The following is a 26,032-nucleotide window of genomic DNA, read 5'->3' on the forward strand; positions in this document are numbered from 1 at the left end:
AACTCCTGTAACTCCATTATCTTGGCTTACACTTTGTCTTCAACATATCACATGCAGTGTTGTTTGTCATAGGTACCTGGGTAATGCATCTTCACTCCCTACTGCTGTGCAGGCTTCCTGAGGGGAATGCATGATATTTAGTTCCTAGGCTCATAGTGCTCTACAAACAGTGAGCACCTGAAATTTGTTGGATGAACACTTCGAGGAGTGATCTCATTTGATTGCCACCACAACCTGTGCAATAAGCACAGCAGATAGCATTATCCCCATTTTATAGATGGGGAAGCTGAGGTTCATCAAGGTAAAATGACTTGAAATTATATGCCAATTTCCCTAATGAATATTGATGCCAAAATTTTAAAGCCAGGAGATTACGGCAATGTATCATGAAGCCCATACACCATGATGAGACGGGATTTATATCAGGAATGCAGGGCTGGCTCAAATTTAGGAGAACTGTAAATATAATTGGCTATAGCAATAATAGGATAATGACAAGAATAATATTTAAATACTCATTTTAATTAACTTAATATTTGTAAAATATTAAGTATCGTAAATAATAAAAATACAACAATAAAAACCATAAGATTACATCAATAGATAAAAAAGAGCTTTTAATAAAATACAACACCCATTTCTATTAAAAATACTAGAAAGTGGAGGAATGGATGGAGTCTTACTTAAAATAAGTAGCACCTATCTAAAACCATGAGCAAGCATATTTGTAATGGAGATAAGATCAGAGATGAAGCAAGGATGTCCATTATCATCACTATTATTCAATATTGTATTAGAAATGCTAGCTGGAGAAATAAAACAAGAAAAAGCAATTAAAAGGTTAAAAATAGGCAAAGAGGAAACAAAACTATCATTCTTTGCAGATGATATGATGGTATGCTTGGAGACTCCTGGCAAATCAACTAAAAAACTACTTGAAATAATTAATAACATCAGCAAAGTTACAGGATTCAAAATAGGCCCACATAAATCATCGGCATTCCTAAATATTATCAACAAAGGCCAGCAGCAAGAGATAGAAAGAGAAATTCCTTTTAAAATAATTGTAGACAATGTAAAATATTTGGTAATCTACCTGCCAAAACAAACCCAGGAACTATACTAACACAATTGCAACACACTTTTCACACAAATAAAGTCAGATCTAAACAATTGGAAAAAATTTTTGTTGCTCATGGGTAGACCAAGCCAATATAATAAATCATAATTCTACCCTAATTAATTTATTTATTCAGTGCCATACCAATCAAATTACAAAAGAATTATTTTATAGAACTAGAAAAGGTAATAATAAAATTCATCTGGAATCTCAAAAGGTCAAGAATATCAAATGAACCAATGTGAGGGAGGATGACCCAACAAATGGGTAAATGATTTAGACATAAAGGTTGATATTATAAGTAAACTGGAGAAGCATGGAAAAAACTTAACTGTGAGATCTATGGATAAAGGAAGAGTTTACGACCAAACAAGAGATAGAGAGGAACATGAGAAGTGAAATGGATACGTTTGGTTATATGAAATTATAAAAGGTTTTGCACAAACGAAACCAATGCAGCCAAAATTATAAGGAAAACAGGAAATGAAGGGAAAAATTTACAGCAAGTTTCTCTGATAAACACTTCATTTTTTAAATAGGTAGCCAAGCCACATTTATAAAAATGAAAGTCATTCCCCAATTTATAAATGGTCAAAGGATTTGAACAACCACTTTTTAAGAACAATAAAACAAAGCTATCAATAGCCACATGAAAAATGCTCTAAATCACTATTAATTAGAGAAATGCAAATTAAAACAACTCTGAGGTACTACCTCACACTTGTAAGATTGATTTACATGACAGGAAAGGAAAATGATAAATGCCAGAGGGGATGTCATGAAATAGGGACACTAAAGCACTGGTGGTGGAGTTGTGAACTGGTCTAACCATTCTGGAGAGCATTTTGAAACTATACCCAAGGGGCTATAAAACTGTGCGTACTCTTTGACTCAGCAATGCCTCTACCAAGTCTGTAGCCCAAAGAGATCAAATAAAAGGGAAAAGGATCTATATGTACAAAAATATTTGTGGCAGCTCTTTTTGTGATGGCCAAGAATTGGAAATTGAGGTGATGTTCATCAGTTGGAGAATGGTTGAAGGTTGTGGTATATGATTGTAATGGAATACTATTGTACTACAAGAAATCATGAAGGAGATGTTTCAGAAAAAACCTTGGAAGACTTACATGAACTGAAGATGCTCACAATGAAATGAGAAGAACCAGCAGAACATTGCAAACACCAACAACAACATTGCAAAGATGATCAACTGTGAAAGACTTAGCTACTCTGATCAAGACAATGATCCAAGACAGTTTCAAAGGACTCATGATGAAAAATTCTGTATACCTATAGAGAAGAGAGAGAAATGATGAACTCCGAGTGAAAATTGAAGCAGACTTTCACTCTTTCTTTGTGTTAATTGATTTTTTTTTGCAACAGGGCTAAAATTAAAATATATTTTGCATAACTTCTCATATATAATTTGATATATTTTCTTGCCTTCTTAATGGTGGGGCAGGAGAGAAGGAGAGAATTTGGAACTCAAATTTAAAAAAAAATAATCTTAACTCTGTGTGTGTGTGTGTGTGTGTGTGTGTGTGTGTGTGTGTGTGTGAAGGTAATATGACTTGTCTAGGGTTACTTAATATAATAGTTTGATATCTGGGACTAGAACCTAGGTCTTCAGATGGATAGTCCAAGATTCTGTCCATTCAACTATACTGTAGTAGTGATAGGATTATACACCTTTCATCCTCCCATTCTTAGCTATTCAGACTGACCCATGCCCCAATTGCTAGGAATGCAAATACATGTATAGACAAGGGAAGTGGCATAGTTCCTGGGAGAAAATAATCAGTCTTCATAGGACCACAAATCTCCATTGTTTAAATGCTGGCAAAAGCTATAGAAAATCAGATATTATTAGCCAAGAATCATAGATTGCTATGGAACCCACTTCTATGTACTGTCTCACTGCCTTGTATCTTGGGTATCTCCCTCCCACCCTTCCCTCATTGAACCACAGATTATCAGAGGTAAAAGGGACTTCAGAGGCCACCAGCTAAACTGGTTCTTGACCAAGAGTGGCCTCCACAATGGTTTCAGAAGGTAGAAAACCAATCTTGTCTTAGATACACCTGAGATGGGTTCAAAAAGATCAAAAGGCTGTAACCTGGAGTTCCCCTTTCCCATTCACTTTGGGAGGTCTTAATAGAAGAAGTACTAATGCATCTGCATGTGAGGTTTTGTTTCAGCTCATGATACTCAGCATTTCTCTTCTCTCTCACTCCTCAACACAACTTTTATCCTTCTCTGGTCCTTTTCATCACTGAGCGGGCTGGGGAGGGGGGAGGGAGGGCACTTTAATATTTCCAGATTGAACTGGTTAATCCCAGCTCCTGCCATCATTCCAAATAAATTACACCTCCCCCAAAATGGACCCCCACCATCAGAGAGCATATTTACACGGTACCTCCCAATGATGCAAGATGGAGACAGGCTGTGCTGGCCAAGAATGTGGTGGAAAGCATCGCTCAGCAGGAGTGACGCTACTGAAGGAAGGTTGTGCGTGAGCCCATGGGGAAAGCAGTTAATTCCTTCAGGGTGGAAATGCTAGATGGGGCCTCTTCAAAGTGGGAGAGTAAGCTATGGCTGCCAGATGCAGGGGAAATGGTGACTGGGATATAGAAAAAAGGGGGGAGTGAGGGTAGAAGAAAAAAAGATGGCACCCTGCTGTGGCATTGGGTGTACTCATACACTCTGAGACTGCTAGGGCTGTTTCATCTAGACTACTAGAGAGAGTTTAATTCAGCTTCCCCATTTTGCAAATGGGAAACTCTTCCATCCCGAGGAAAAGTAGCATGGTTAGGAACACAGAGCTACTTAGAGACTGAGGCAAATGAGGCAAATTTACTGATCACCAGGACTCTTTTTTCCCAATTCGAATCCATCTTAGCACACACTTTTGACAACTTTAAAACTATTTTTGACACTAATGTGAGTTTGACTTACTATGAACAAAGAAGCAGGTCTTCATTTTCCATGAGACAGTGAATTACCCACAAGACACTATCTCTGGAATTTGGGATTCCTTTTATGTCTTGGGGGAAGGAGAAGTAGATTTCTCTTCCCAATTGTGTTCTCTTTGAGCTGATGTGAAGAAGCTTGAATTTCCTCCAACATAGCAGTTGTAAAATCACCACCACCATCAAGAAGTCGCCAGAGCCAGTGTGGTGGAAAGAGTGCTCAGGATAAAGCCACATCACCTAGTTTTCAATCTGGATTCTCCCATTTACAATCTGTGTGACCTTTAGCAAGTCATTGAACCCTTTGGGCCTCAGTGACTTTTTTTAAACTTTTATTGGCGTGCTTTGTTTTTATATTACAAACATTTACAGATTACTTCTACTTGGTGAAGACTTCTTGTAACAGTAAAATAATAATTCAATGACCTCATCTGAAAGTGCATGCAACAGCCACATCTGTAGCATCCCACATGTCTCTCTATTTGTAAAAATCTACAGAAATCTATTTTCTCTCCCTCCCACTCCCCATCCCATTGGAAAAGAAGAAAAGAAAACAAATTCTTTGTAACAAATGTACAAGGTCAAGCAAAACAAGTTGTGTTATTGGTTATATACAAAAATCTCCATGTCACGCTGCACACCCCAAATCCATCCCCTGTCTGTCTGGGGCAGAGTCTTCCCTTGTTGGCCCTCTGGATTTATGAACGATCAGTGGATTGGCCATAGTTCTTAGGGCTTTCGAAGTTGGTTCTTTTGACAGAGTTGTTACTGCATGGATTATTCTGCCCATTTCAGTATCAGCTTATAAACATCCTACAAATTGTTCATTGTTATAGTGTTGGTGTTATAGTATGAATTGTTCTTCTGGTTCTGCCCATTTCATTGTTTCTTCATCTGTCACTTGAGGAGAGAGGACTTGATGACCTCTGAGGTACCTTCCAGTTCCAGATTTCAGATTTTGGGCAGTCTTTTTACCTCTCTGGGCCTCAGTTTACTTTCCTGAAAATAAGGAAGCAGAACTCAATGGCTGCTGATGTGCCTTCCACCTTTAGATCTCAGCATCAAAGGAGATAATAGGTGTAAAGCCCTTTACAAGCCATAAAATGACATATAATATAGATTCCAATAATTATCAATATTTTCATGAGTACCAATTCCTATCATCATCATCATCATCATCATCATCATCATCATCACCTGAGAAAGGCAGTTTGGGGGAGTGAATGAAAAACAGGCCTTGGAGTCACTGTAACCTAGGTTCATGCCTAACCCTGTAACAACAATAGTGCTAGCAGCTGCCATGGAGGTGTAAGACCAACGACAAGACCAACAGCACTAGCACACAGGAGGGCTGCTAGCACAGGTTCTTTGATCTGCTTTTCCAAGGAAATCAACTTTAAGGGGTTAACAATCTTACTTTAATTAAACATATATATGTATACATATATATATGTATATATTTATAAAATTCACTTAGCTCAGGGGGAAAAGTCAGTACCCTGAACTTCAGAGCAAATACAAACAGAAATTACAAACAGAGAAAATAACACAAATCAACAGACAGGCTTCTCTCTGACCATAGCAATACACACAAAATTACCAGAGAGAGAAGCACCAACATCTGGATTTTCAAAGCTGGGGGGCTCTTTAATGGCTACCCAGAGTCTCATCTAGCCAAATAATAGTAACACTCTTCCAATGAGTGAGCCCCTAAAGCAAAATCCTAACCTCAGAACATACACACACACACACACACACACACACACACACAAGGTCAGCTCACAGAAGGCGTCACAACCATGTGACTCAAACTTATGTGACTTAAGCTTTCTTGTGACTTAAGCAGGTTATCAGTGACTCTTGATTCAATCAAAGGCAAGGTTCAATCAAAGGCACTTGATTACCTTAGTGCCGAGAAAAACTGGAACCCCAAAAGAAAAAAGAACGAAACAAAAAGTTCCACTTTGCTCACCATTACAGCCCCTTTTGTCACATGTTGGCCAGGCAGTCGTGGGCAGATTACACAGCTTTTTAGCATCCCAGACAGCTCTTTCCTACTAGAACTTGTGGTGTCAGTCAGCATCGAGAGAAGGAATGTCCTCACTGGGGAGCCCCTTGTGCCAATAGCATCATGAGTCCAAACCAAAACTCATCTCTCTATTGCTGCTCCTTACAGTACAGCAATTTAGGCATGAGGGCATTCAAAGTTTGTCTAGCTCTACCCTCTCCTTGGACAATTAAAGAAACTGAGGCTCATATAGACTAAGGGGCATGTCTGAAATCACATGACTCCAATAGCAAAGGTGAGATTTGAATTGACTATATCGTTCTTTGCATGTGCTTTGGTCTTTCCTACTCGGATGAGTTTTTCCTCCCATTAGAGGAGAAATAGTCTGTAGACAGCAGGTGGTGGTGAACTGGGTCCCTTGTTTGTTACCTCCTGCATACTCATCACCTTCTGGTTTATTTGATTGACTCTTGTGGGGATAATTTCTCTCCCTTACAAGGTTCTAAACCCTTTGAGGACAAGGGCCAGGCCTTAGGTATCATGGCAACCCTCAGGACTTGGAATGAAGCCACAGGCATTTTAGGTGCTCTTTGCCCTCTAAATGGATGCTTTTATTGACACTTCCCTCTTAGGTTCAGGGCTTTAGAAACAAAAAGAGCCTCAGAGATCACCTCAAACAGCTTCTTAATTTGGCAAATGAAGAAAATGAGGCCCAGGGAGATAAAATGGCTTCCTCAAGGTCATAATATAATCAAAAAGATGATTGCACATGAAACTGCAAATCGACTCTGTCTGACTTGCTATTCCTTTCAAACATACAACAAAGTTACCATGTATATTTCTTTTATTTTAAATGATTCAGTGAATGCCTCCACTTCCTTACCTCCAGGAATGATGTCACTTGAAACTCATTCCAAATTGATGATTGACCCCAAAAATATAAACCATCAACAGTCTTCATCATTTGTAAACTTTTCAGGCATCATGCCTGCTTAGGTTTCCCCCCAGTTAACCACCTCCTGTTGTCTGTAGACTATTTCACCTCTCAGTAGAGTAAAACCTCATCTGAATAGGAAAGACCAAAGCACATGCAAAGAAAGATATAGTCAGTTCAAATCCCACCTTTGCCATTGGAGTTATGTGACCTCAGACAGGCTTCTTAGTCTATATGAGCCTCAGTTCCTCAACTGAACAAGGGGAAGGTAGGGCTAGACATCCTCTGAAGGCCTTCATTGGGATAATCTCAAGCCTGGAACTTGCCTTAGAAGGAAAATATTGCATGAACTCATCATTTAGTGACTCACTGTCCCAAAGAGATTTGGGTGTCTCGAATCTCTTCCCTGCACAATTAAAGTGAGGTTATGTCAGAATAGTAAACTCACATGGATGTTAGCTGTTGTCACAAGGCAATCTCCTGGCATGGTGCCTTATAGGTGTTGTATACCTTATAGGTGTTGTCAGAGATGCTGCCGGTATGCGGCCTCTCTTACCTGGGGGCTCCGAGGCAAGTGGCATTGGTCCTCCCCTCCCCCAACACACAGCAACCTCATTGTCCAGATCTGTTGAACTTTCAGCCCCTTATACTGACTCCTCTCAGGCTGTGTTGCATAAGTCTTTAATAATTTCCTTGGTCTGTCTGGATTCTTTCTGTGTGCCCTTTTTGGCAGGCAGAACTTTGAAATTGCACAACGTCTATTTCAGTCCCAAACTTTTAAAGTAGCCGTGTCCAATCTTTAGCATCACTTGGCATTGCACACGGTATATCTGAGAATGTCTCCTTGTAACCTGCAGATGCATGAGTTATGATTTAACCTGACTTGTGATGTTATCAGTGCAGGGAGCAGGGACCAAATCCTCCCAGCTCTGCAACTTAGAGTCTTAGTGAGCTACCTGGGACAACAAGAGGTCAAGTGACTTGGCCAGGGTCATACAGGAATCACCTAACTCTGATCCCTGTGTAATACCACCTGCCTTTCTCCATCGTATGAGCATGAAAAAGATTTAGGGCTCGATTCCCCAGTCGGAATATGTCCTGGGCTTCTCAGCCCATTGGCTCATACAGCTCCCTCTCTCTGGATGCCCTGCTCCTGCCCCACTTTTGGCCATTTGGAATCCTAGATCTCCTTCTATGCTGAGCCCAGTTGCCTCCATTTCCATGAAGAGTCTTTGGAGCAGTGCTTGGAGCTGAAGAGCATCTTTCCTGCACCACAGGGACACAGCTGGCAGCTTGTTTGTCCCTCTCAGATGCACTCATATTGTTGGCTTGGATTCTATTCATTTGTGGGGTTACCTTATTTTCCCTGGCTAGACTGTAAGGTACTAGAGGGCAAGGTCACTTACTTGGTTTCCCTTTGATACCTGGTATGGTGCCTTATAGGTGTTGTATAAACTCAAAAATTATGATTGCATTGAATTAAGTTAAGTTAGAGCACTGGGCTAGAAATCACAAGAACAGACTTGGAGTGAGTCATTTCATCTCTCTGTGTTTCAGATTTTCCTTGTCTCCATCTTTGTCTGTCTGTGTCTCTCTGTTTGTCTGGCTATGTCTGTCTTTGTCTCTCTGTCTATCTTTCTGTCTCTTTGTGTATGTCTCTGTTCTTCTCTGTGTCTCTGTGTCTGTGTGTCTATGTCTGTGTCTCTCTGTCTCTGTCTCTCCCTTATCTCTGTCTGTCTCTGTCTCTCTGTCTCTCTCTCTCTCTGTCTTCTTAGTAATTATCTTACTCAACTCATTCATGAATTAAGAAACCAAAAATCAATGAGGGAAAGTAACTTCTCTAAAGACACAAAGGCAGTAAGTAGCCAAATTCGGATTCAAACGCAGGACTTCTGACTCTAAATCCAGAGATGCCAGCATCTGGATAATCTATCTATCTATCTATCTATCTACACACACACACACACACACACACACACACACACACACACACACATATATATACACACATATATACATATGTCTGTATATATGTATATCTGTATGTGCACATATGTATGCATGTATGTATATATGTATGTATATGTATGTATGTATATGTGAATCATAATTATCTCCATCAGAGACGTCAATCATGCCTCCCTACCACAGCCTCAGTGCCACCAAACTAGATTAAACTGTCATTGGCAGATATTCACCAACAATCACTGCCATTTCTACAGCACTTCCCATGTGGGTGACACCCGCTAAACACTTTATAATTATTGTCTCATTTGATTCTCCTAACAACCCTGCATTGTTATGACAAGTACACTCACTTTACAGATGATAAAATTAAGGCAAAAAAAGATGGAGCTAATTGTTCAGGGTCACACAGCTTGTTAGTGTCTGAGGCTAGATTTGAACTCAGGTCTTGTGACTCTTAGCTCAGTGCTTGATCCACTGCTCCATTTAGCTGCCTGATAAGATAAACAAAAGTACAGTAGGATATAGATAATATTAATAATGTGGGTTTTTTAAAATTTATATTTTCTGGTTTATTTTATTTTTTGTTTTTTTTTGGCAGGGCAATTTGGGTTAAGTGACTTGCACAAGGTCACACAGCTAGTAAATGTGTCAAGTGTCTGAGGCTGGATTTGAACTCAGGTCCTCCTGACTCCAGGGCCGGTGCTCTACTCGCTGCACCACGTAGCTGCCCCAATAATGTAGTTTTTAAGCCAACATGCAGCCAGCAGGGATCCTTATACTTGGTTGCTATCCTTTGTGCTCAAAGAGAACCAAAATTACATCAATACATCAGGGCCAAGGCACAGTTGCATCTGACTGTGGCTGATCAGACCAATCTGAGTTCAGAAGTCTCTATTGCAGGATGGACACAAATAGGCCATATGAATGTTTGGAGTGGAAATGTCTCTATATTTGCATATCTCTCTCTCTTTTTTCTTTTTGAGCTACTTCAATTCTACTTTGCTCATAGAGCACAGATCCTTCTCTGATGTGGGCATGCCATGCTGGGTGGTCCTGTGTCAGTGTCTCCTGTGTCTCCCAATAAATTCCAAAGTTCTTCATAGAGATCTTGAAAGTGTCCTTGCATTGCTTCTTCTGACTTCCATGTGATCACTTGCCTTGTGAGTTCTCTGTAAAATAGTCTTTTAGGCAAACACACTCTTGGTATTGGAACAACATGCCCAGCCCATCAGAGCTGTAGTCTCTAAATAGAGTGTGAATGTTTGGCAGTCAAGCTTGAAGAAGCATCTCAGTGTCTCGCACCTTATCCCCTTGGGTGATCTTCACAATCTTCCTAAGATAATTCAAATGGAAGCAAACCAGTTTCCTGGCATGGCTCTGGTAGACTGTCCAGGTTTCATAGGCATACAACCATGAGGTCAGCACCACGGCTCTGTAGACTTTCAGTTTGGTAGTCAGTCTAATACCTCTTCTCTCCCACACTTTCCTTCAGAACCTCCCAAACACTGAGCTAGCTCTGACAATGTGTGGGCCAACCTCATCATTTCTGTGGACATCCCTGCAAAGTACAGTGCTAAGGTAAGTGAACAGGTGAGAGTTGGGTGGCAGGTGGACCCCAAAGGTGGATGAGCAGCCCTCATACCAGAGGTGCTAATCTTCTCTGAACATCCAACACCCTAGAGATCCTCCTAGATGGTTTAGTGGCCCCTATTTCTATTTGGGTTTGACATTACTACTCCATCAAATATACTCAGCTTGTGGTCACAGGGTTTTGCTTGAGAGGACAGTGCAATGAAGACAAACCCACCCCTGTGTGAGGCAGCCCCTTCTACTCTTGCTCAGCATGCATGGCTAGCATGTCCTCAACATCAAACCTAAATCTGCCTCTTTATAATATTCCCCTATGGCTCTCAGTCATGACCCTTGAGGCCAAGCAGAAGAAGGCAAATGTCCATTTCAGCATTTCTACATTTCAGTCCATCCAGGACTTGAAGATTGACCTCATGTCCTTACTAAAAATGTATTTTTCAGACTCAACACCCTTAGTTCCTTCAGCTGATCCCCTCATGGTCTAGGTTCAAGGTCTTTCCTATCCTAGCACTTCTCTGAATGCTCCCTCTTTCCCATTGACTTTTTGGAGGCAATTGGAATTAAGTGACTTATCCAGGGTCACACGGATAGTACATGTCTGAGGCTGGATTTGAACTGAGGTTCTCCTGACTCCAGAGCCAGTGATCTATCCACTGTACCACCTACCTGTCCCTCCACTGACTTTCTTAAAATGATCCTGAAGACACTTTGGATTTGGCAGATATGAGTGTTAGAACTTTCAGACATCATCTAATTCAATTCCTTACGTAATTCATGAAATGATTCAATAATGTCCCCCCAGAGGTGGTTGGTTATCCAGCATTTGTTGAACCCTTCCTGGAACTCACTACTTTCCAAAGTTTCCCTTTTCATTTAAAGATAGTGCTGGCTAGGAAGTTTTTTTTCTTTAATGGAGTAAAACTTGCTTCTGTAACTTCGAACTTTTCTTCCCTGTTGTACCCTGTGGAGCAACGTAGAGTAAATGCATTCTCTCCTTTGTTTATTTATTTTAAGTTGGAAAAATGATAACAGGAGCAGTGGTAGTAATGACCACGATGATGACGATGACACAACATTAGATGGCAATTTTCAGGCATGCAAAGCACTTTTCCAACACCTCATGTGACTTCAGAACAAGCCAGGGACCAGGTAGCTGCAATACTATCGCCATCTTACAGATGGAAAAACTGAGGCTGAGAAGCTAAATGATTTGCCCAGGGCCATGTAATTACTAAGTGTCTAATGCAAGATTTGAATACAGATCTTCCTGACTTCGAGCCCAGGGCCCTCTTCGTTGCAACACTCGACTTGGGTCGGCAGACCTAAGCCATACCTGATCGAGACTCCTTTACAACTCCCTAACAAATGGGCATCCAACCTTCAGGAGATGGTCTCCAATCCTCCACTCAATCTGTTAACCAGTCAAGTATTTATTAAGTACCTACTGTATGCCAGGCACTGGGGGGGCTAGGTGCTTGGGCACAAAGACAAAGATGAAAAAGTCCTTGCCTTCAAGGAGCTAACACATGGAAGTGCAAAATCATAAGCACGAAAACTGACTGCACCTGTGGTGCTGGAGGGATCCTGCTCATGTCACCTTGGGTGGCAGAAGTAAGACCTGCCTGGTGCCCTGAGTCCTCGCTCAGGCCCTGCCCCTAATACCTTCTACAGAAGTGGAGCCTCATAGCTCTATACGAATGTCTTTCTCTTCTCATTCTTCTCTTGTCATTCCTCTTCCTCTCGGTCTCTTTCAGTTCCCCACTCTCCTTAACTAAGAATCTGTGCATAGTTCTCAGACTATAAATGGTGTCTACCTCCCATCCATTGCCCACCCCCCACCCCAGGCCATCCATCACACCAGCTCCGCTAGGCCACTGTACGTCCACTCAATTGCTAACATTCTCAGTTCTGTTCCATTTCTCTCTCCCTCCATTTTCCCACCATCATAGAGCTTTTCTAACTATTGTCTTAGAAAACATTTTTGTGTCTAGGAGCACTTATGCCCATTCAGCTATTTTCCAAAGTCTTTCTTATTCATTTAATTTTGATACAAAATGTTCCCAAGATTTTTTTCTAATTTGATTAATTAACCTCTTTATAGTTTGGTGGGGCTAGCATTTAAGATGGTTTGGAAAGTGTTGCCACGTTTCCCAAGGCTGGAAAGAGGCATTGGTGCCAGGTTGTGAAAGCTTTGGGAGCAGAACAGAGAGCCTTGTATTTTGTCCCAGAGGCAATGCATCCACTGAGGCTGATTGGGGGGGGGGGGGCAGGAGGAGCAGCAGTGGCGGTGGCAGCAGCGGTGGCAGCAGATGTGTTTAAGGAAAATCACTCGGGCAAGTGGAGGATGATGGATTCCAGTGGGAAGCGACTTGAGGCAAAGACACCAATTAAGAATCTCCTGCAATAACCCAGGTGGGAGGGGATGAGGCTGAACCTAGGTGATGACTGTGTGAGTAGAAAGGCTCAGAGGGGAGAAATATTGTGAGGGTAGAAAAGGCAAGATCTGGCAACAGATTGGCTACGTGGGCTGGGGGAGAGCTGAGTCAAGGCTATTGCTGGCAAAGAAATTTCTCACTGGGGAAAAAACATTATAAAGCTCATTTTCTCCTGACTCTTAGTCTGGTGCTTTAACTTAAATAAATTCAGTCCAACAAATGTTTCTTGAGCACCTCCAATCATTGGACTTCCCAGCTGCAAAGGGTCTTTAAAAGAGCATCTGGTCCTCCTGTGAGGGTAGAGAATTCCCCATCACAGGTGGTCGGCCAGTAGAGGTTACATGACCACTTGGGCTAGGTGTGTTGCAGATGGGATTCTCTTTTTTTCTGAAATGGCTTGGACTTGGTGGCCTCTGAGGTCCTTCAAGATCTCTAGTCTTCTGATTCCATGAGGTCACTCCATTTTCTGAAGCTCAGTTCCCTCCTGTTAAATGAAGGAGCTGGACTGGCTGGCCTCTGAGGACCAGCTTTTGGCCTGCTGTGTCCTCTTTTCCTTCTGTCTCTTCCTCTGGCCCTCATTGCCTCTTCGTTCACCCAAAGCAGCTCCAGGGCCCCCTGCCCTTGCCCAGTCCCCTCCTCCCACCTGCAGGGACATTCTTGAACAGGGAATAGTTCCACTTGCTGCTGGGCCCTGCAATTTGGTTTAGTTGCCCTCCTTGTCACTGTCAACTGCCCTTAGACCTGGACCAGCCCAGGAGTAAACTGAGAAGCAGGAATAATGGAGGCCATTTGAGGTGGCTGCCCACAGAGGAGGGGATGGGGACTCAGGTAGCAATACCAGATTGGAAAGACCATCACTGCTTGTACGGAAAGGATATGGTAAATGGGGCTTTTCACATGCAAGTTGAAATTAATCTGGTGTGTGTGTGTGTGTGTGTGTGTGTGTGTGTGCATGTGTGAGTCTAACAATACAAATCTCACACCTTGCACTGGTTATTCTGGTGGTATATATTTTTTTCTAGCCTCAGGGAAAGCCTGCCCAACAAAGTGTCATATTTATTGCTCCAAATCTCAAAGGAATCTCCCAGACTTAGTGTTGGGGCAGGTCACAGTGAATTAAACATTCCACACAAAATTGTTTTCTGTTAGGATTTCCTCAAGTCATGGGACTTTTTAATATGAATGGTCTCCTTTAACAGGTCTAGGACAGTGCCAAAGGGAGAGCCAACTGTTTATAGGAATGGGGTGGGGGGGGCAAGTAAACAAACACCTTTGCAGAGGTCTCTGGGAAGGATGCATGCTGCTAGGCTTACAGTAAGTACTTACTGCTTGCTGATGAGTGGGGGTCTCCTGCTGGGGACCCTGGGCTCTCCAGGACTCTGTCAATGAAGCAGCAGCTCTGACAGGTCCTACTAAGCCAGAATGGCTTGGAGGGTAGAACCTGATGCATCAACTCACATACTGCCTTAGTCAGACCTGCCTGGCAATGCTCAGAAAAGCTGAGCAGCAAAGTGGGAATTTAACCCTTTAGTTCTCACAGTTCCTCAAATCACCTGTCAAAGGATAGAGGGTAAAAAACTACCTTTGGGGGAGAAATATCACCCCCTGAAGGGAATCAACTAACCAATATCTATTGGTAGAATCTGTTTGAAGAAAATAGGAGTGATACAGAAATAAATCCGTCAATCAGCAAGCATCTCCAGCGAATGGCATCTCCTGTGGGCCAGGCACAGTATCATACCACTTCTCTGTTAACTAAGGGCCCCAGTCTCTTTACCTTGTCTAAAACACATATTAGTTGGAAGCTTCCTACTCAGTCAATCATACCTTCAATTTGGAGCTGACAAAAGAAAAGCTCAGTCAGTCACACAAATGTGCAATCAACACATATCCAAGCAGTCAATGCTGTGTTTCTAAAACAAAATGTAACATTGACTATAAAATTTTATGGAGAAAAATAGAGCTGTTTTTTTCATGTTTTATTAGACTATGTGTCATTAAAACTATGAAATGTTGGAGCAAAAAGTACCTTAGAGAACATCAGGTTGGACTGTCTCATTTTACAGTTCAGGAAACTGAGGCTGAAAAAAGAGAAATAACTAGCAAATTAATGCCAGTCTCCTGATCCTCATTCCAGTATGCTTTACTTTCAGGACTCTTATGGAATCAATGAGGAAATGGTATTTGTTGTCACAAATAAGAAAAGAGGATTGCCACCACACCAATGATGAAAACGAATGCCTTGAGTTCCAAGTCTGTGGTTCATCCCCAGGCTGTGCTATCCCCCAACTGGCATGCAGCAATAAGCTTAAGAAAATGAGGTTATACTCAAATAAAGCAAGCCATATTCATGTGCCTAAGGTGCTTTCTCAAAGCCTGAATGATCTTCAGCTGTGCTAAAGTCTCACAGGGAAAGCTGGACATCTGAACTGATCTCCATGTTTGTGGTATCTCTCCCTAGAAAATGTGAGCCCCATGAGGGCAGGAACTGTTTGTCTTTCCCTCTCCTGAACCTGTCATATTGCATAGCATACAATAAGTAATTAATTCTTGCTAATCTATTGGCTTCCTGCATCCTCTGCCAACTGAAGAACTCCATCAGAGCCAGGCTATGGTGGTACTAATCAATCAGGCAGGCAAAAAGCATTGCTTGACCAGACTAGAACCTGACATTGGACAAGTTTACTGAAGAGAGACTTTGAAAAGTGGCAAGGGGTCCAGAGACTGGCTTCTGCGGTGCCAAAGGGCCTCCAGTTCATTCCATACAAGGATGGTCGAGAGAACTGGGGATTTTAGCCAGAAGGAGATAAGGAAGGTATTACAGATAGCTTCAAGTATCTGAAATGCTGTCACATGGGAGAGGGATTAGGCTTGGTCTTTTGGGCCCCAGATTATAGAACTGGGAGCAATCAAGGGAGAAGTTACAGAGAGACAAACAGGGGAAAACTGCCTTCTACTGAGAGCTGTCCCAAAGTAGAATGGACTCCCCCTGGAGATATCTGGCCTCCCCTTAATTGGGAGTCTTCAAGCAAAGACTGGATAGCCATTTTGGGGGGGGATTCTATAGAGGGAATTCCTGACATTCCTTCCAACTCCAAGAGTCATTTGTTCTATGATTGTATAGGGGATGAGGTTACTTGCATAGGGGAAGGTCAAAGCATCTGCCAAAAACAGAAAGTCCAATGGGCCAACAGTTGACATTGGGGAAGTTCAGGGGTTGGCAACAGGTCAATAGATGTTTCATCCGGTGGATGGGGTGCAGCATCAAATATAGTGAGGATGACTCTATTCAGGAACGTGGGTCCTACCTTATCTAAAAAGAGACCAATCACACCACTAAGGACCACCTGAGAACAAAGGTGAGGTATATTATTAATCTATACTGAACAAAGAATGTATGATTGTCCTGGAAGCAGTGGGACAAAGTGAGAGGAGGAGGCACAGGATCTTTGGGGAGGCATATATCCGATGAAATGATGTTGTTTCAGGTTAGCCCACATCAGAGCAGCAGAGTGCCCCACCCCAATCTCTCCTTGACCAGGGCATTGTCCTCCAAGTATCAGTCACATATAGACTGTACACAAGCACATAGAGTCTAGGAAGCTTAATGAATAGAGTAGTGGACTTGGGGTCATCAACCAATCAATTCAGCACTGTGCTAGATCCCAGAGATAGAAAGACAAAAGCAAGATAGCCCCTATCCTCAATACCTTTATATCCTGTGAGGGGAAGCATGGCTTCAAATCCTGCCTCAAATGCATGCAAAAAGTCAAATAACCTCTCTGATTCTCTCTCTGTCTCTGTCTCTCTCTCTCTCTCTCTGTCTCTCTCTCTCTCTTCGTATATGTATATAAACACATATACGCACACACACTCACACACACACACACACACGCACACACACACACATATATATATATATATATGTATATATATTTACTAAATTCTTCCTTTATGCTCCCAGGATGAAATTAAAGATTCTTTAAAAATGTTGGTATGACCAGCAGCTAATTACTTAATCTTTTCAGACTTGTTTCTTGTTCTGTAAAATGAGGGTGATTCTTGTATTCTTTCACTCATAGAATTTTCCTGAAGAAAGGGTTTCAAAAATAGTGCTAATAACAGTCCCTCCCTGGCAGGGTTGTTATGAGGATCAAATCAGTGTAAGTCTCTTTACAAGCCTGAATTGCCATATAATCATGAACCCATTATAAGGAATGTTTCAATAGTTTCAGTATCCCCCACAGTCATCACATCATCTCTCATGACCTCATATTCATAGAAGCAGTCCCCAGTGCTCTGAATGGCATTTCTCCTCATCCTGACCTTTCAGAATACTTCTTTTCCTTTGAGGTTCAGCTAAGGGGCCCTCTCCTCCATGAAGCCTTACCTGATCCCCTTATGACAGCTGAAAGAGCTCACCTTTACCTCACATTTTTCTAAGCATTTTGTATGAATCTCTCCTCTATCTCTATTACTATCTTGTACTTTTATGCTATATATATATATATATATATATATATATATATATATATATATATATATATATATAATCTACCCCAATTCCTTTAAAAAAATATTTTCCCCCTGAGGGCAGATTGGATCCATATTCTTTGCCCCGGTGTCCATGACATGCACACATAGGAGATACTTGATAAGGATTTGTAGGATTGAATTAACTATCTCTTTATAAAGAAAAGCAGTCTAGCAGCCAGAGGTATATAGAAGTAGAAGTAACTGCCTCTTAAAGTGGTGGATTCTACGTCACTAAATGTTTAAAGTGAAGCCTGGAGCCACTGGTCACAGGTGTTCAAGAAGGCATGCTTGGTCAGGTGTGAGTTGGATTGATGACTCTGAGATCCCATCCAGCTCTAAGATCCTGGGATTCTATTGCTATGTAGACCAGAATTAATGTGCTTCTTGACAAACCATTTGTTAGTGGATCATACAAACTAATGAACAGTCAAAAAACAAACTTTCATGTCCGTTGCTTTAAATTAAGCAATTTTGTATATTCCTCCCATGGCAATTGTTGGATTTGTTATTACTCTGACACGGGCAGTGGTTCAGGCAGACAGTCCACCCAAGAGAAGCTTGACAAGCAGATGGCAGGTATCCATTCACAGGGCCTGACATTCAAGACGTGGACTCATGCCCTTGGGAGATGACGAAAGCTGACATTTGTACAGTGCTTGCAGATTTGCAAAGTCTCTTATTTGCGAATCTTGTCAGAGTCTCACTATGATCCTTTGAGGTAATTACTATCAGGATCACTGTCATCACTTTACTCATGAAGGCAACTGAGGCTCAGAGAGCTTAAATGGCTGACCTGATGTTATACATCCAGGAAGAGTAGGGGGGAAGAGATGGATTCAACCAGAAGTCTCCCTCCTCCAAGGCTAAGGATCTTCCAATTACAGAGGAACAAAGTAGAAACTCAATCCCTGGGGAATAGAAACAAACCAGAGGCCATGCAGTGCCATGGAAGACACAAAACTGGATCTGGAGTTAGGGGTCCTGAGTTCAAGGTTCTAATTTTGACTGACTACCTTGTGACTTTGACCAGATCACTTCCTCTTCTCTGCTTCTTACTTTTATCCTCTGTCAAATAAGGAATTTGGAGAAGATGGCCTCTGTACACATTACTGGTTGATGTTCTTTATCCTGTGACCTAAGGCAGTGATTCTCGTTGATTACCTCTGTCACTTTGAGGTATGTTGCTGAGTTGACCATCATCAGAGTTGTAAGAAGAACTGCTTCTGAGAGAGGTAATCCCTGAGGGGTGAGTCTGAACATTTATTACTGTTTAGTTTTGAACATGAAAAGTTGCTGTATACTTCAAGAGATATGAACCCAAGAGCTGTTGTACAATTTTGGTACAAGTATAATTTATGTGATTTTAGACAGAAGATGAAAATGTGATGAATAATCACAAGCTAAGGTAGAATGTTCAGAGAAGATGTAGAGTCTGAACCCAAAAAGCCTACAGAAGAGCCACAGAGATATGCTATAGTTTCTGTTGACAACTAAGTCTAGTTAATCAGAGGAACAGATTTGAAGCAGAGAAGTCACTTGGGAGATCAACTAGTTTGACTGACAAGCCATGCTTTGTGAGATATTAGTAAAGCACAGCAGGGATCAACTCAGTTTAGGAGGAGAAACATCTATTTAACACAGAAGCTATATTTATTAAGGAAATTTTATGGATATTTCCAAAGACATTTCCTCCAAAGGAGGAAATAATCAATTGGTATAAAAGTGTGGCTCAGGTTTACATATGGTTTGCAATTTATTATTCATTCCTTTGTTTTAATATATAAGTATCTGTGATATTATTTCTTTTGATTTGTGAAAAATGGATTTATTTAAGAATTAAAAGTATCATCATTGCCAATGGTTGCTTATATACATGGAAACACATCAGTGGGGGCTCAAGAGCTAAAGTGTGCATATCCTTTCACAACAGGTTGGCCCCTTGGACCCTGAGAGAATTTAAGCATATCTGTGCGGTGTTGTCTTTTCACTGGGAAAATAGGCCTATGGATGTGGAAATCGGGTTACAGTGAACAAGTCAGCCTAGATAATGAGAAAGTGTTCATATGTCCATGTGAGAGGAATGAAGTGCTATACAGTGGGACACCCATCACACACACACACACACACACACACACACACACACACACCTGTTACACTGGAATAAGGATACAAATCTAGGGCTTGATGACAAGAGCTATTACTGGAACTGTATTAAGAGGCCAGAGCTGGACCAGAAGCAAAGCTTAAGGATTCTAATTTTCCCACTGAGGGTCTGGCTTAGTCCCAGAACCCAAGGCATAGCTGAGCCTGCAGGTGGGGGATCAATCACCCCTGACTGTGGGGGATTTAATAGATGTAAAGACAAAGAGCCAGAAAAACTATTATAGACACAAGTTAGGAAAGGAGGATTGGGATAGAGGAGTTTAAAATGATGAGGAGATCTAGAATTTACATTAACGCTACTTCAAAGTAACATCAGCACAAATTAATCAAATCAAGCAAGCATTAATTAGGCAACTATTACAATCCAGACACAACCAAAATTAAAATAGAAGAATACTATAAGAAAAGGGACATTTCACCAGTTTATTTGGCTGCAGATCAACTCATTCCCCGCAAATAACCACTAGTATTAAAAGAGCCATACGTAAGAAAAAGAGTGGGAAGGGAGGCCCAGAGGAAAGTAGAGTTCAGGGGTTGCGGGTGGAGGGGGGATGGGTTAGGAAACATTCTAGGGGCCAGGGAATTTGCCTTTTCTGGTACAGGTAAACAGATGATCATGACTTAGGAGCTACAGGGATAGCAGACTATTGACTGATGTTTGAGAAGCACCTACTCTGATCAGTTAGGATGGATGCCCCAGATGACCAAATCTAACTGGAGTTCTGTCGTATAGTAAAAAACCTCATGATATGGTTAACTTGTGAGTGTTCTCAACACTATTCATTAGTTCATTCATACATTTAGGCATTCATTCAGTTCTAAAGAGAACATAACAAATGCCATAAAAAGCAATGAGATTTCCATGTGTTTGACCATGCTATGCATAACTTCTGATCGACTGAGGATGCTCAAACAATTCGTTCTGCTCTCCTGTTTCATTTAGACAGCAGACATGAGCAGCTATAAAGGGAGCTTTTAGGCTTAATAGGTAACATTTTCCCTGGAAAGAGAATAACCCAAAGGGATGATGAAGTAAGAAAAGAGAGGCCAGAATCTTAACAAATACCCAGAGAAAGGAGGAGTGTGTCATTCAGCATAGACTTCATGAGTGATTCAAACACTCGGGCCTCAGTCTCAATAGCTGTTGACACCTAATGCATGCTAATCTGTTTTCTATTTAAGGTAAAATTCTTGTGCTGTTCATAACGGTTATTGATGACTCATTCATTGCAGGTGAGCATGCTCATGTTGAGTTAAAAGTCTGCAAATTCCAACACCTTCTTCACTGCCTGGAGCATATCTGGCTCCTGGCGCAATGTCCGTCATCCTCTACACTGTATGCATCGCTATTGGCTAATGTAATGGACCATCCAGGGCTACAAGATCCAATGAGGCATCTGGGACTACGATGGGGTCTTATGCATTAATCCTAGGAATATGGGTTCAATTAGCCAAGAAAGATTCTGCTCAATTCTCATCTCCTAGAAGTAAGAAAATCTCAGGACAACCTCCGAAAGATGAAATGCAGAGACTTCCTATTAATGCAGTCTGTTTATGGTGTTTTTCTCTGTGCAGTTCAATAAGTATTTATTATATCACCACTCTGGAAAGACACTTGTATTTGGAATTTGGAAGATCGACTTTTGAATTTGACCTCAGACACTTGGCAACTATGAGACCAAAAGGAGAGAGCCCCAACAACCAGGGGAAGCAGAGAAGGCTTCCTCTAAGAGGTGGTTTCCCAGTGCTTTTATCTCATGTTTGTCTCTGTTTCCAAAGCACCTAGTACAGGTACACAAAAGATACTTAGTAAATGGTAGTCGAAGTGACTACTTGTCTAGCCGTCATCTGGAAGTGTGGTGCCATCCTGGGATAATGAGCAGGGTGGCCAGGGAATTGGTACTCCTTCCCATTTGTCTGCAACCCTGTGGGCTTTGGTTAATTTCTTCCTAGCTGCTCCCTTGGCTCCTTTCCTCAAGCATGATTTTTCTTTCCTTTGGCCATTGGCAAACAAAGGGAAGAGGAAGTATCCAAGTCTGCATTTCCCATCCCACTTTGGTTGTTGTTGTTGTTGTTCAGTTGTGTCTGACTCCTTGTGACTCCATGTACATCAGGCCCTTGACCTAAGGGGATCATTTTCTGATGCCATGTATTTTAATATTATCCATGGGCTTTTCTTGGTGAAGATACTAGAGCGGTTCGCCATTTCCTTCTTCAGTGCATCGCCTTTTGTCACAACTCTCCACTATGACCTGTCCATCTTGGATAACCCTGCACAGCCTAACTCATAGTTTCATTGAGCTACACAAGCCCCTCTGCCATGATAAGGCAGCCATCCAGGAGGGGATTCCAATTCTAGATAATCACAAAACAGAGGGAGGGGAGAGGAAACAAACACTGTGTTAAGTACTTTACAAATATTATCTTATTTGATCTTAACAACTCTGTGAGGTAAGCGTTGTTATGCATTTAAGGAAACTTGGGCAGATAGAGGTTAAGTGACTTGCCCAGGGTCACACAGCTATATGAATTGGGATTCAAACTCACATCCTCCTGACTCCAGGGCCACTACTCTCTCTCCCACACCACTCTAGGTGCCTCAAAAATGCTAGACCAGTTTGCCTCAAAAGCTCCAAGTCCAAGTTTCCTCTCACTGCTCTGGGAAGTTATTTTTTTAAAAAAATCAATAATTTCCTCTTTCTACAACTTTAGCCTTTCAGTCAGAGAACTTCTCTGGTGATATGCATGCCATAGTTATTAGATCTATTTTTCTCCTCCATCATAGTTTGAGGTGTTCCCCTCATATTTACCTCTGCTTCATTTGAGTACCAAAACACTTAGTAACAAGGCTTAGTAACACAAAGATTTAGTAGCATAAAGATCAACCGCAGTTACCACTCTTAAAAGACAAAAGGAAACAAAAAGCCAGCAAACTCTCAAGAAAGAGACCTCTCCAATAACATGTCTTAAAGGAAGAGAAAGGAAGGCAGAAGGGCAAAGGACAGTCAGAAGTCACCAGCCTTTACTTCATCCTTATGGGTGAGCTCCCCCCACCCCTATCACCAAGGAGACCTTCATGGCCCAGCCCTGGGGGCCTCATCACTGTAGCCTTGCTCCCACTTCCATGTGCTGATTCTCAGGGGCCTCTGCTCTGCCAATTTCTTGTTCTTCACTCTTCACTTCACAGATTGTCAGGGCTGCTGGATTCCACTTCTCATGTCACAAGTTGCTGGCCCACAATGATGTCTTGGGGCTCTCCTCTTCAAAGAAGGTCAGTAATGGACTGGCTGATCTAATTTTAGGAGAACGACTCCTCCCTCAGATGTCAGGATACATGAAGCCCCCATCACTATTTGATCTTGCTTCAGTGCCTATTGAGTGGCTTGGATCAGGAACTTCCAATGTATTTCCTCCATCTGATCAGCTGGTCTATTGTAGCTTTGCACTTTGCACTCTTTGGTTTTGCTTCTTTCATTTTCATGAATGTATATTGCATGCAAGACATAGTTTTAAATACAGGACAAACATAGATATAACACATATTCTGCTTTCAAAGGCCTTATAATCCAATAAAAGAGAAAAGACCAATGTATAAGTAACTGTGATGCCTGTACAAATGTAGTATCCTCAAGGAAGAAGGATGCATCCAGATCAAGTTCTGTCAACACTTTGTTGAGAAAGAGATCACATTTTTTGGAAGTTCACAGAAGTTTCCATGGATGGAATGGGGCCTGATTAGTACCCTAAAAGAAGGAAGTGATCTCAGCAGGTGGTGACGGGATGTAGAGCTGTGTGTGAGTCCCTTCCAGCCATGGGAAGGTCCTAAGCAAGGCATGGAGACAAGAAAGATCAGGACAAAAGTAAGGAATGGAGAGTGATCTTATGGTCTGCAATATATAATCCATGAAAGAATGATGAGCCATGCCTCTCCTTTTCTCATCATCCAAATGCTCCCTGTCATGCTTCTCCTGTCAGGATCATAGATTTACACACAAGTGCATGTTTTCTTAGCATTCTGTGTTTTTTGAATGTTCCATCAAACGTCCCTTTGAACAAAGTCTACCTTCCCATCACCACATTCCAGTTATAAATCGCTTCCAATGAAATCTCACCCTGTAAGGTTGTATTCATGTCCTTAGCTAAAGGAAGTTTGCCTTCTATTAGAATCCCCATTGACTTATTACCATATTCAGAACACTTGGATGTAGGTATCTGAGGCCATGATTATTCTTCCCAACCTTCTTTCCTATTTAATGCCTCCTTCGAATTACTGGTCATTTCCTCTTTGTCATTATTTTCATGTCATATCTGAATGTAGTTGAATCACAGAATCTCAAAGGTAGAAGGAACATCAGAGCATAACTCACTTCTATCGAATTCCATTCCACACACCTTTATAAAGCACATGTATATGGCATTGGGGACCCAAAAATTAAATCATTCTTGCCCATGAGGACTTTGTTTGAACAGGAATTCCATCTAGAGCCTTCCTGGGAAGGGATCATCTAGTCCTCATGAAAGGGCTTCTTGTGAGGGGAACCCTATTTCCCACTAAAACAATCAACTGCACATTGGAAATCTCATATCGTTGTCAAATTTTCTCAAACATTGAAGCTAAAATCTGCCTCATATATGCAGTTTGGGAGGCTGCATGGTAAGTGGAAAATCACATCAGATTTGTAGTCAGAGGACCTTCAAATCCAATGTTTGTCACTTATTACCTGTGTGATTTTGGGCAACACGTATCTCTAGGCCTAGGTTTCCTCATCCATAAAATGAAGAGATTGTGCTGCATGGCCTCTGAGGTCGCTACTAGCTCTGGAGAGTCTCCCCTATGAGCCTCTTCCCTCTGGCTCCCTCTTCCATCTGACAGCCCTTCAAAAAGCTAACCCAGTTATCAGGGCCCCACCTTGGTCTTCTACTGTCCAGGTTACCCATCCATGATTGTGTCAATGGATCTGCCTAGGACGTAATCTCTGCTATTCTCACCAGCCATGTTGGCCTTCCATCAATCCATTCTAGTTTGTCAATTTCATTTTTTGATGATGCCACCCAGAACTAAGCACAGTCCACCAGGTAAACTGACCAAGTCAGAGCACAGTGGGACTGTCAACTTTCATTCCGGTCACTGGGCACATCCCTCCTAAGACAACCTAAGACTGTCGTAGCTTTTATGTCTTCCAGCTAACACCAAGGACTCACCTTGAGTTTTCAGGCCACTCAATTCTTGAGTTTTTTTCCCAGGAGTTATCATGTAGCCACACTTCTGCCATCCTGTACTCTCATCGTGGTTTGTTTGGAAGCCTGTTGTGGCCTTGATTTTATCTCTAATTATCTTTTTAGATTTGGCTTATCATCTAGGCTGCATTTTATTTTTTTTATATTTTAGTTTGCTGACTATTGTCTACTGTCTTGTCTATACCTTTTGTGGAGTTTCACTCAGCTCCTTTAGAATATGTACTTCTGTAATTTTATCTCCTCTCTTTTCTTCCTCTTTATTTTCTCTTTTTAAATTTGGTTTTTGTTGATAGTTTCTTTTTATATCACCTTTATTTCTAAATACATCCCTCCACTCCCCTGCCCATAGAGCCATCCCTTGTAACAAATATATTAAAAGAAGGATCAAAAGCAGTTCAACAAAGTAATCAAACACAATTGTGTCTGACAGTTTAAGCAATATTCCATACCCATAGTCCCCCACTTCACAGACTAGAAGAAAGTATATTTTTTCAACTTATCTCCAGGGCCAAGCTTGGTCATTATAACTATACACTGTTTAGGTTTTTTTGGTCCTTCTCTCTATTTGCATGGTTGTTGTCATTATGTATATTATTTTCCTGGTTCTGCTTATTTCACTCTGTATCATTTCATGTCATATCCTGCCTCTCTAAAATATTCGCATTCATCATTTCTTACAACATTGCATTCATGTGCCAAAATTTGTTTAGCCATTCGCAAGTCAGTGGATGCGTATTTTGTTTCCAAGTCTTTGCTTTGACAAAATATGCTGCTATGAATAGCATGGTGTATATGGAACTATTCTGTCCTTGACCCCCTTTGGGCCATATGTCCAGCAACCTCCCCCTCTATTTGCAGATTAAAGTCATCTTAGTCAGAATTGCAAGTCTCTCAACAAAAATATTCTTCTAAGTCTTTTTCACAGGCTCTCAATCCCACAAGAGTCCATTACCCTTGTGTCTTAAACCACTGTCCAGAAAGCCAAATCCTATTTGTCGACACCATTTATGAAGGCAGATATTCATATACCATATTAGTTTTTCTTTTCCAAAGTCCCTGAATTTAATCAGA

This window comes from Trichosurus vulpecula, chromosome 7 (assembly GCF_011100635.1).
Source record: "Trichosurus vulpecula isolate mTriVul1 chromosome 7, mTriVul1.pri, whole genome shotgun sequence".
Classification (NCBI taxonomy): Eukaryota; Metazoa; Chordata; class Mammalia; order Diprotodontia; family Phalangeridae; genus Trichosurus; species Trichosurus vulpecula.